Here is an 11,839-nt window from a genome sequence, read left to right on the forward strand (position 1 = left end):
AAGCGTTATAAACAGGTTGGGTATCATGACACTGCACAGTGAAAAGAATGGGAGCGATCAATATTAACTTTCCATGTGCTAGAGGTCATTGGTCACATTGCAAAATGTGATCAAAGTGACCCACATAGTGAAAAGTGCTCACAGCTTTCGAAATATCTAACATCACGATTGGTCATTTTGTTCAGTTTGATACATGTCTTGTCTGTTAGGTAACCACAGACAACAGAATGTAGATAGTACTACTCAGTTACTGTAGGGAATTTTATACTTCTTTCTGTATTTACCTATTATTAAGTTATTGGTGTGTTTATTTCTTGAGTTTTGTTTCGTTGGATTATTGTGTATCGTGTTTTAAACTATTTGGTACATTTTGTTATTTTGTATAAACACTGCGTTGGAGAGGGAGCGTAAGTTGCCTCATTTAAAAAAAAAAAAGTAAGTTGCCTCATTTAATTCCCTTGACTATGATTAAAGAGAATCACCGTTTCTCATCTTTATAACGTTTTCATATGTAATTTATTCAGTAGTTAAATTGAGCTTTTTTTAAAAAACTTGAGCTTTTATATAGCGCAATATCCACTAAATGTGCTCAAAGCGATTTACAATGGGGTCCCTGGCCAACAGCAACATTTAACATGTAAGGACGGGACACGACGCCTTGTAGGCGATATTACATTTTATTTTCGGACAGAGACAACTCTGTTAACAGCCAGGTACTCATTTTACACCTGAGTACGGTGAGAGAATCTGAGTAAAGAGCCATCTCCAAGGACTCAACAATGCGCCGAGAGAGGCTCGAACCCAGGACCTTCCGATCCGAAAGCGAGTGTCATACCACTAGATCACATAGCCACATAGTACTTACTATATAGTTTTATGATTTTTATAAATTTTATTTAGTTATGTTATATGGTTTAAGGTATTATTGCTCATGGATTGTTTTGTTGTAGAATTTTAACTGAGAGATAATAGATTTTAGCACGCTCGGGGACGGATGCGACGAGGGGCGGTTGGACGTTATGTTGCACAACTCGACACCATCAGTTATTACCGCAGTCGCCTTGTTATATGGAGAGAAAGATAAGAGTAAATGTGACTCGTATATAAGGGAACAACACAAAACAAACGATGTTTCGGCCTTTGGCCATCTTCAAGTAAACAAGAAATATGTTATATGAATTGGATTGTCATAATATGTCATTATAGGTAAAACTCTGTGTGTATGTGTGTGTGTATGTGTGTGTATGTGTGTGTGTGTGTGCGTGCGTGTGTGCGTGCAAGGGAAGAGAGAGAGAGAGAGAAAGAGAGAGAGAGAGAGAGAGAGAGAGAGAGAGAGAGAGATAATGAGAGAGAGAGAGAACGTCAGAGATTGACGGAGAGAGAACTACACACCGTTCAACTAGATGCTCTGCGTTTTAGGGTTCGTTCCCACAACGGGTACAAATTGAACAAGGTGGAAAGTCCCCACCATAGAGAATACAGTCTGCGGTCCCCACTGATGAAACGATTTTCGACCGAAGCCGATTCTCTGTCACCCGGTGCCTCCTCTTGCTGGTGGAGAAGCCTGCTGGTACTTGGCTACACCGACAATGGAACCTGATACCCATAGTAGTAGTAGTCTGTGCTGATACCTAAGCAAGGTAAACCAGAGTCAAGTCACGGTTGCGTGATTTTGAATTGGCTTTCTTTTTCTCAGCAGTCAATTCTGTGCAAAGAGAAGTCATTTTTGCTTCAAATTTAGACATGGATTTTGCAATTGTCAACATTTATTTGATCTTCATCGTGTCTTCTATCAATCTTTACATTATTTGATCAGCTATGCAACGATTCTGATTACAAGTCTCAAACAGAGGTAAGTGTTGAGTTAATTTTAGGTTTAAACAGTGCAATGTAAAGATAACTCATAGGTTATGAATTTTATTGAAAAATTAAATTAAATAAAATATGTTAATGATTTTTTTCATACATGAAACTAAATAAAACGGATTCCTTGGATGTCCTGCTAACCTTGTGCAAAGGCCAGGACTGATCTCCCGATATTTTTTTCACAATCACTCTGGTTGTTAAGATAAGTCACAGAAAATTAATCTCTCTCTCTCTCTCTCTCTCTCTCTCTCTCTCTCTCTCTCTCTCTCTCTCTCTCTCTCTCTCTCTCTCTCTCTCTCTCTCTCTCTCTCTCTCTCTCTCTCTCTATGAGTGTTTCTCAATCCATGTTCGTATGAATTCATATGTTCATGTGTGTGGGGCGGGGGGGGGGGGGGGGGGGGGGGTCTTCTAGGGCTATGTTTTGTTTTGAAGACTGACAGGCGACATTACCCATCCGTTATGCTGTGTTATCTGTGTGCCCGCTACACACCTATTGGTATAAATGTCATGTATAAATGTCGTGTATAAATGTCATGTATACCGTGACAAAGAGGGTCAACCACACCATTCGGGTTAACCGCAAAAGCCCCACAAAATATACACCTGGATCGTGAAGAAACCTCCACTCATAATATTCTAGATGGACTCGAAAACAAGGTCCACACAAAAAACAAACAAAAAGAACATCGCTGAAACTTCTCGCAAGAACCCAACGCAAGAAGAAAAGGCTGGCAGAGACAAATTCACTATTTACTTTGACACCACTGGCAGAGTTTCTTGGCAAGATAAATACGCACTGGGCCATAATTGATTACATTGACTTGATGTAAAATACTACTTAAAGATTAAATGAAAAATACCAACCTGAGACAGAAGAACAGGACGATTTTACGATATATATATATATATATATATATATATATATATATATATATATATATATATATATATATATATATATATATATATATGTGTGTGTGTGTGTGTGTGTGTGTGTGTGTATGTATGTGTGTGTTGGTGTGAGTGTGTATAGATAGAGAGAAAATGTGTGTGTCTGTGTGTAATCGTGAAAGAGAGAGATAGAGAAAGAGAGAGAGAGAGAGAGAGAGAGAGAGAGAGAGAGAGAGAGAAGGGAGGGAGAGATAAATAACAGAGATGGATAAAAAGATCAGTAGATGGATGGATGGATGGATGGGTGGATCGATAGATAAATAATAAATAGATAGATAGATAGATAGATAGATAGATAGATAGATAGATAGATAGATAGATAGATAGATAGATGCAGGCAGGCAGGCGGGCAGACAGATAGACAAGACAGACAGTCATACATACTACATACATACACATGATATAGTGAAGGTAAGAAATAAATCAGATAGAAGAAAGAGAGAGAGACACACACAGAGGGAGAGAGGGAGAGAGAGGGAGAGAGGGAGAGAGAGATAGAGAGAGAGAGAGACCAAGGATGAGAGATACTGAGACAGAAAAAAAAACAACACACACACACACACACCTACACACACACACACACACACACGAGGGAGAGAGAGAGAGAGAGAGAGAGAGAGAGAGAGAGAGAGAGAGAGAAAGAGAGAAAGAAAGAGAAATAGAGAGATGAGAGAGGGACAAAAAGAAAAAGAGCGAGAAAGAATGGAAGAAAGAGAGAGAGAGAAAGAGAGAGAGAGAGAGAGAGAGAGAGAAACCAAGGAAGAGAGACTGAGACAGAAATACCACACGCACACACACACACACACACGAGAGAGAGAGAGAGAGAGAGAGAGAGAGAGAGAGAGAGAGAGAGATCCTACTTTTTCATAAACCGGGCAAAACTACTGGGGTCGGGTCACTTTGTGCCTTGTGCCCCGGACTATCCCGGAGAGTGTTTTACTTTGATGTTTGTCTATCAAGGAATGTTGTCTATTTTAGAGACAAAATTCTGTCCTTTTAGACAAACAATTACGTTTGGGACGAGGGTAGAGAACAGAAACACGTGAATGCTTGAAGTGTGCGACACAACTAAAAATTAAAAAAACAACACCAACCACGATAGGTACTCTCTATGATGCCGATGGAAAGAGAACAGACGCACACAAAGAAACGACTCTTCTCTTCTTTTTTTTAAACAATACATTTTCAGTTGGACAAATCTAGAAACACGATTTTGTAAAGTTTGAAATAAAAAGTAATAAAACCACCTCTATAGAAATGTAGAGCCCAACACAAGTCACTAGGTCTGGTGAAAAATTACTAGCGATTTTAACCACTGGGGAGACTGGGCAGGCCCGCATAGCGTTATATTTACTTGTGTAATTTGCCCTCCCTCCCCGCAGAATTTTTATAATTGATATAAAGATCTTTCGAATGGATGGTGATCAGGAAATCAAGTTGAAAAACAGAACAATGAGCAACATTTTTGGAGCAGTCCGGGGTAGTCCGGGGCAGTGCAAGGCAGTCTGGGGTAGTTCGGGGGGCAGTCCGGGGTAGTCCAAAGCAGTCCGGGGTAGTCCAAGGCAGTCCGGGGGTGGGGGGGGGGGCAGTCCGGGGTAGTCCAAGACAGTCCGGGGGGCAGTCCGGGGTAGTCCGAGGCAGTCCGGGGTAGTCCGAGGCAGTCCGGGGTAGTCCAAGGCAGTCCGGGGTAGTCCAAGGCAGTCCGGGGTAGTCAAAGGCAGTCCGGGGTAGTTCGGGGTGGGGGGGGGGGGCAGTCCGGTGTAGTCCAAGACAGTCCGGAGTAGTCCAAGGCAGTCCGGGGTAGTCCGAGGCAGTCCGTATCACAGTGACCTTTCCGGATTAATGCAATAAATTTGTTTAGAAAGTAATCTTGTCAATATGCATTGAATCGATGGGCTAAACGGTTTGGTTTCTGGCTAAAAAAGATTAAAGAAAAGCCGCCTTCCGGTGGCAAACCCAAAGTATTTTTAACATTTCGAATAGTTTGCTGTCTCCAGCCGACATGACATTTATAACGGCCGACTCCCACACTCACCTATTGAAATTGATATTTACATCATATTATTTGCTAAAAAAGAGTCTGCCACCCATGTGTTCAAATATATGAATTTGGAGCGCTTTAGAAATGCATATTATCAATGTGCAAGCTACACATTTTATGTAGCTAAGACTATTTTATAAGCTTAAGATAATAAATCCCTTAAAGGTATAATATATCATTTATGCCTTTTTTCCCCGCAGATGTGACTATCATTCAGAGAATGGAGGAAAAGAATCATCTTTCAAATGATCACTACAACTATATACAGCAATTTTGTCGCCTTTGTGGGAAAAGGACACAGAAACGGATTCAAAGGGATTTAGGAAAGAAGCCACGAGAGTGTTTCAATTATTCAAGTGACATTTTAAAACTTTTTCATATTGACATCACACAAGATGAAACCATGCATTCGAAAACAATGTGTGACGGTTGCCAAGGCAAGCTAAGACGATATCGCTATCAGCCTACAACTGAAAACATGCTTAAGGCCGCACAAGATTCTGTTAGTTCCACTCATAAGATTTGGTGTCACTTTAATGAGCACTTGTCAGTATTGCAGTGTCCCTCGTGTTCTCACTTTCTTTCTTTCAATAAAGGAGGTCGGAAAAGGAAATTCCATCCACATAATAAGGTACAAAGTGTTCAATGTCTGCCTTCAACATCACATGCTGACGTACCCGAAGTCACTTTGACAAGTGACTCTTAAATTACATCGAAAATTCGTTTGAAGTGGAATGCCAGGACCTTGAGAATAGTTGCCTTGTTGCTTCTACTCATTCAAAGAAATGTTGCCGTAATCTACTATTTGAGAAAATTTCAGATCCTTTAGTTTCCAGATATAATATAGATGTTGCTAATCACATATGAAAACACCAAAACTAGTAAAAGATACCTCAGTTTCACCAATGTAAACCTTCCAACGAAATGAGGAAAATGTGTCCAAAAAGAAACAACATTCAAAGAAAAAGATAAAAACCTGGACATTCTGCTGAATAGGGATCTTAAAACATTGAGGAACAAACGTATTTTAAAGATAAAAACTGAGGGTCAGCCTATTGAATTCCTTCCCAGAAGAAGGGCATCTGATGTTGTCAGTTCACCAACTCGAATGCGAAGATCTAAACAGCTGGCTCATATTAGAACAGGGATAGCATGAGAGCGAATATGTAGATAGGCAAGAGGAAAGTGACCTTAAACGTATTTCAGGCGAAAGAGCAAAGAAACTATTAAGTCTTTCGAAAAAATGGAAGACGAAGCGCAAGATATCAAAGTCGTCCGCTTCAGCAATGAAGTAAAAACTAGGAATTTCGAGGGAGAAGTTTAGAGATTTGACAAGAATGCTCAATAAACAGGATGTCGTTATTGAGAATAAGCAAGCTCAGCGGAAATTTCTAAAGAAAAATCTACCAGACGACATCACAACAGAATATTTAGACTTCTCTTTCAAAGATGAAGACAAAAAATTATATATAAAATTGATACCTGCAGTCTTCATTGTTGTCACAGTACAAACAAGGAAATCAGCTTACGTGGCATCAAGGCACCTTCCTGGGAATGAGATATGGCTGAAAAATGGAGGAGACCACGATAAAGGTTCTCTGAAGGAAACATTACAGATAGTGAATATTTTTTAAAAATCAAATTCCAAATTCAGCACATCTGTATTTGCTATGGCTAATATACCTGACAACATAGATAATCTGCAAACACTCCTCTGCAGATTCTCAGATCAAGTAAGGAATCTGCAGAACAGTGAATGGGATAGTAAAAAAAATTCGTGTATTTTTTTATGGGGACTATCACTTCCTGGCTGATATTGCAGGAATATCTAGCGCATCAAGCACATATCCCTGTCTGTGGTGCTTACAACTCAGAGATGAAATGAATAATAAAAGAAACCCAGATGTTCCTCCCACTCCCAGAACTCTGATATTGATCAAAATTACAAAACTTTGTCCAGATTGGCCAAATCAAAACACTTAGAGCAAAAGGATTTCCTTAATGTTCCTATTTTCAAAATTCCAATTGATCAAATTGCAGTGCCATATTTACACATAACATTAAGAATAGTCAAGAAACATCATACAATTTTAGAAAAGCATTGTGATGAAATTGATAGGAGAATAACAACAGAAATTGCAGCCACCAATTCCAATGAAAAACTAAATCCTACATTTTACCAATATATAAATTATTTGAGAGAAAAAGAGAAACCAGAAGAACAGAAGAGGCTAGCAGAAACAAAACTTGTATTTCTCGACTGCAATCTATCAGATGATCAACGCCGCAAAGAGGAATCAGAACTGGAAGTGGAAGACACTATTAAATATTTGGTAAATGAAATAGAATATATTGCCACTGCTTACCCACCCAGATATGGCCCAGTTTGCAGACAGCTAGATAGCACACTCACCAAACAAAACATTATAGTGCACGCTTATCATAGAAGATCTTTCACGGGAAATCATTGTAACACTCACATTAAACCTTCAGTCAACAGAGAAATTTGTAGCATCATACACAAAAAAACCCCACTCAAATCACAGATTACACTCAAGACGTCAGAACACATTTTCAATACCTTAACTTTTCATTATATAAGATCCATAAAACCATCTCACACAATAGACCCATTGATAAAAATCAACTACCCCTCATTCAGCAACACGACTGACTACATGCAGTTCTAAAGAAAAAATTCAGGAGAAAATGTGACACCCAAACTCCACTTTTTAGAGCATCACTGCAGTGAATAGATTGCCAGCTAGGTAGGGATTTGGAGTGGGTTTGCATGGTGAGCAAGGCGAAGAGCTTGTCCATTCATCGTTGGCGAGGCACTACGCGTCAGGGTGACAAACTTTGACATCTGACCAAGGCTACCACACACTCTGCCCTGCATCTGACCTTTCACAGGTGTAACTATCCCATTATAAATGAATTGCCATGAACAAAGAAAAGTGAAGAAAAAAAATATATAAGAAATATTTAGCAAATAATATAAGTAATAATTATCGAGAAATTGTTCATTAATTCATGTGGCTACCAAGAATTTGTACCTTTTAAATTTTGATATTATAGTAACATATTACAAAAATTAAGTGATTGCTGTTTATGCCACCCTGCTATTTTCTTAATAAGCACACAAGTATTAAAGAAAGTCAACAGTACGTTTTTGATCTGACAACGCGCTCTCGCTATTTTGGGATGAAAGGAATTGAAAGAGACAATGTGGCTACTTAGTAATAGTAAATGTGTTATTCTTTATTAGAGGACAGATGAGCCTTCCAGTGATGGATTATTTGTGCTGATAGTTTCACACACATCCTTACAAACTCAGATTCACATCAACAACAATTGGGGACAGGTAGGCACTCCAGCTCTTTCCATTACTCTAGTCCATGTTTTTTTAAGGAGATTGGTCTTAATATTTATCTATGGTGTACATCAATTATTAAGGTTTCGTTATCACAAACTATTTTGTTCATACCAAGGAATTTACCCAATGGAAACCGTACGGTGCTCTTATTAGCTAACCAACCAGCGGCCTCGATGAGAAAAATATCCGCCATTTTGATGCTGGCTGGGAATCGCGTTACTATAGTAAACAAGCGCTGATCGGCCGTTCATGAAAACAAGTTGCTGCTCGCTCGTTTAACTCAAAATTATTCAAAACGATCTCTCTAAAATGATATAAATGTGACTTCTTAAGGTTTTCTTCACGGTCAAAACCACACAACATTCTATTAATGATTACGACCGAGAGTTGAACTCGTGAGACGACAAACATCAATGCGAAGTGTAGCGAGAGTCAAGCTATTGTTTGTCTTGTCCTATTCTACATAGAGAAAAGGATAAATAGTATAGCCTCGTGTGTGAGTGGTTCCGTGTCACAGTCTTGTTTTTAAATTGTTTCTGTTGTTTATGTGTGTAGTGATGACTCTCTCACACTCAATTTCAATGCCAAAAGAGGAATTCCCGCACACAAGAAAGGGGAATTGGGGTGGTATTTGGCATACATACTGTATAGTATCTAGTTCTAAATAGATAACTGATTAGAATTATATTATGATATATAAACACAATGCCAAATACAATTCCGAAGTTTCCTTATTTCAAATGAAGTAAAGCTCCAAAACCTAATGGTAGTGATTGCAGTACTGAGTGTTAGTGAGGTGATGTGGTGTTGGTGGTGGTTGTAGTTGTAGTAGTAATAGTGATGATGATGTGGTGGTGGTGATGATTGTAGTTGTAGTAGTAGCGGTAGTGATGATGATGTGGTGGTGGTTGTAGTAGTAGTGGTAATGGTAATGATATGGTGGTGGTGGTGGTGGTTGTAGTAGTAGTGTTCGTGATGATGATGTGGTGGTGGTGTTTGTAGTAGTAGTGGTAATGATGCGGCTATGTGGTCTAGTAGTATGACACTCGCTTCCGGATCGGAAGGTCCTGGGTTCGAGCCCCCGGCTCGGCGCATAGTTGAGTCCTTGGAAAAGGCTCTTTACTCACATTCTCTAACCGTACTCAGGTGTAAAATGAGTACCTGGCCGTTAACAGAGTTGTCTTTGTCCGAAAAATTGTAATATCGCCTAACAGGCGTCATGTCCCGTCCTACATGTTAAATGTTGACCAGGGACCCCTTGTAAAGCGCTTTGAGCACATTTAGTAGATATTGCACTATATAAAGCTCAATTAAAAAAAAAAATTTCAATGATGTTGATATGGTGGTGGTGGTTGCAGTAGTAGTAGTGGTAGTGATGATGATGTGGTGGTGGTTGTAGTTGTAGTAGTAGTGATAGTGATGATGATGTGGTGGTGGTGGTTGTAGTAGTAGTTGTAATGGTGATGATATGGTGGTAGTGGTGGTTGCAGTAGTAGTGGTAATGGTAATGATATGGTGGTGGTTGTAGTAGTAGTGGTCGTGATGACGATGTGGTTGTGGTGGTTGTAGTAGTAGTGGTGGTAGTGATGCTATTGTGGTGGTGGTTGTAGTAGTTGAGGTAGTGATGTGGTGGTGGTTGTGGTAGTAGTGGTAATGATGATGATATGGTGGTGGTGGTTGCAGAGGTAGTGGTAGTGATGACGATGTGGTTGTGGGGATTGTAGTAGTGGTAGTGATGATGATGTGCTGGTGGTGGTGTAGTAGTAGTGGTAGTGATAATGATGTGGGGCTGGTGGTTGTAGTAGTAGTGTTAGTGATGATATTGTGGTGGTGGTTGTAGTAGTAGATGATGTGGTGGTTGGAAAACACATTACAGGTTATTATAATACATGATTACACACATTCTCTAACTTCATTTTTTGACAGCTTCGTTGTGCCATAAATATACGCAACAGTTCTGAAACATTTTATTGTTGATTTTGATATTGTTTGTTGTTTTTCTTGTGTCGTTATGTTGACATAGATACCGAATGAATGGTAATTACTACATGCTCAGCCAACAACAAAATGGCGCTGAATGCTTTCATTGGTGGACACTTTTTAGGCTTCGTACGTATTCTCATTCGTTTAATTCTATGGTTCATACAAACTCTGTAAATTGTGTTAATTAATCACTAATTAAAATTTATCTCTTTTCTGGTAGATATAACTTTTGATTAATTTATCTTTTTTTTTTTTTCTTTTTTTTTTTTTTTTTGTGCATCACGCTGTTTATAACTCCTTTTGTTTCAACAATATTTTTTTAGTGCGTGTTAAAAGCCACTATTTGCTGATTAAGTACATATTTGAATGGAAATTATGCTGTAATTATTCCCATAGTAAGTAATAATATTTAAAAAGCAGTGTTTTCTTTGAAATTAGAAAGCTGTTAGCTATTCACTGCGAAGTTGACAGATACGCCTCAGGCTAATCTAGGGTATCAAATTACTGGCACGCTTTTCACCCAAAATGCACCGTGACTAAATGCTGTGCAACAGCAGGAAGAAAGAAGAGGAGGAGGAGGAGGAGGAGGAGGAGGAGGAGGAGGAGGAGGAGGAGGAGGAGGAGGAGAAAGATGTAAGGAGGAATAACAGCATCAGACGGAGGGGGAAAAGGAGTACTTTTGACAGATGGAAGGAAAATGGAGGGAGGGAGGGCGAGAGAGAGAGAGAGAGAGAGAGAGAGAGAGAGAGAGAGAGAGAGAGGGGGGGGGGTGCGGAATGAGTAGAGCGATAAAAATATAACAGTGTTTGTTTGAAAGAGAGAGAGAGAGAGAGAGAGAGAGAGAGAGAGAGAGAGAGAGTTAGAGATAGAGAGAAAGAGAGAGAGATAGAGAAGAGAGAGAGAGAGAGAGAGAGAAAGAGAGAGGGAGAGAGAGAGAGAGAGAGAGAGAGAGAGAGAGAGAGAGAGAGAGAGAGAGAGAGAGAGAGGGAGATTATTCCTCCCACGATGCTAACGATTCAATAGTCACGAGCATAGGAATGAATGAATGAAGGAATAAGGTAGGAATACGCACACTTCGACGGCGGTTATGGAAGGGCCAAAATGTTACTTGCATTTTTTTTTTCCTCTACCCATGTCTACTTCATTATCAAAATCATAGGCCTACACAGTAAATCTTGCTATACCGTCACTCTTTGGGGAGTTGGAAATATTGGTAGTATAGATAGTATGCAGATGACGTCACTCAGGCCTTTGTTATTGTTTTTGCCATCCGCGTTTGTGAGTTGTTCTCACTAAACTGTATTAACAAGACTATAAAAGTTCATGGTAACACAGAGTTTGTGTGTTGGTCCGTTATACTTCCGGATGGCAATGTTGTGAACTCCTTGGCCAAGCGCATCCTATCTATAGCAATTAATTTCATTATATATCGTTATTAGATTGACCTTAGATGAGGTTGGAGTTATTTATGGATTCGGTTTAATAAACTGCTATTGTAATTACAAATAGACGCTCCGAACTTTTTTTTTAATAGAGAAGGTGTATAGAATCAGCAATGGCCATGACAAGAAGGAAGTCACGTGCCGTAACAACATATTATGACCTGCGTAATAGATCATACG

General features: G+C 39.4%; 1 protein-coding gene across 3 annotated transcripts in view; it reads left to right on the forward strand.

Moving 5' to 3' along the window:
- Window positions 1–206: 206 nt before the first annotated feature.
- Window positions 207–11,839, forward strand: part of LOC144966680 (phosphopantothenoylcysteine decarboxylase-like) — a 24,132-nt gene continuing 12,499 nt past the window's right edge. The window contains exon 1 of one of the 3 annotated variants that reach the window (XM_078903437.1): window positions 207–435. The gene's annotated coding sequence lies outside the window, so the exon portion shown is untranslated. Of the gene's footprint in view, window positions 436–8,124; window positions 8,223–11,839 lie in introns of those variants that run through there. The other 2 variants (XM_078903436.1, XM_078903435.1) reach the window with 2 other exon arrangements.

The sequence above is a fragment of the Berghia stephanieae genome, chromosome 2 (assembly GCF_034508935.2).
Source record: "Berghia stephanieae isolate SIO BIC M18660-M18661 chromosome 2, UCSD_Bste_1.3, whole genome shotgun sequence".
Lineage (NCBI taxonomy): Eukaryota > Metazoa > Mollusca > Gastropoda > Nudibranchia > Aeolidiidae > Berghia > Berghia stephanieae.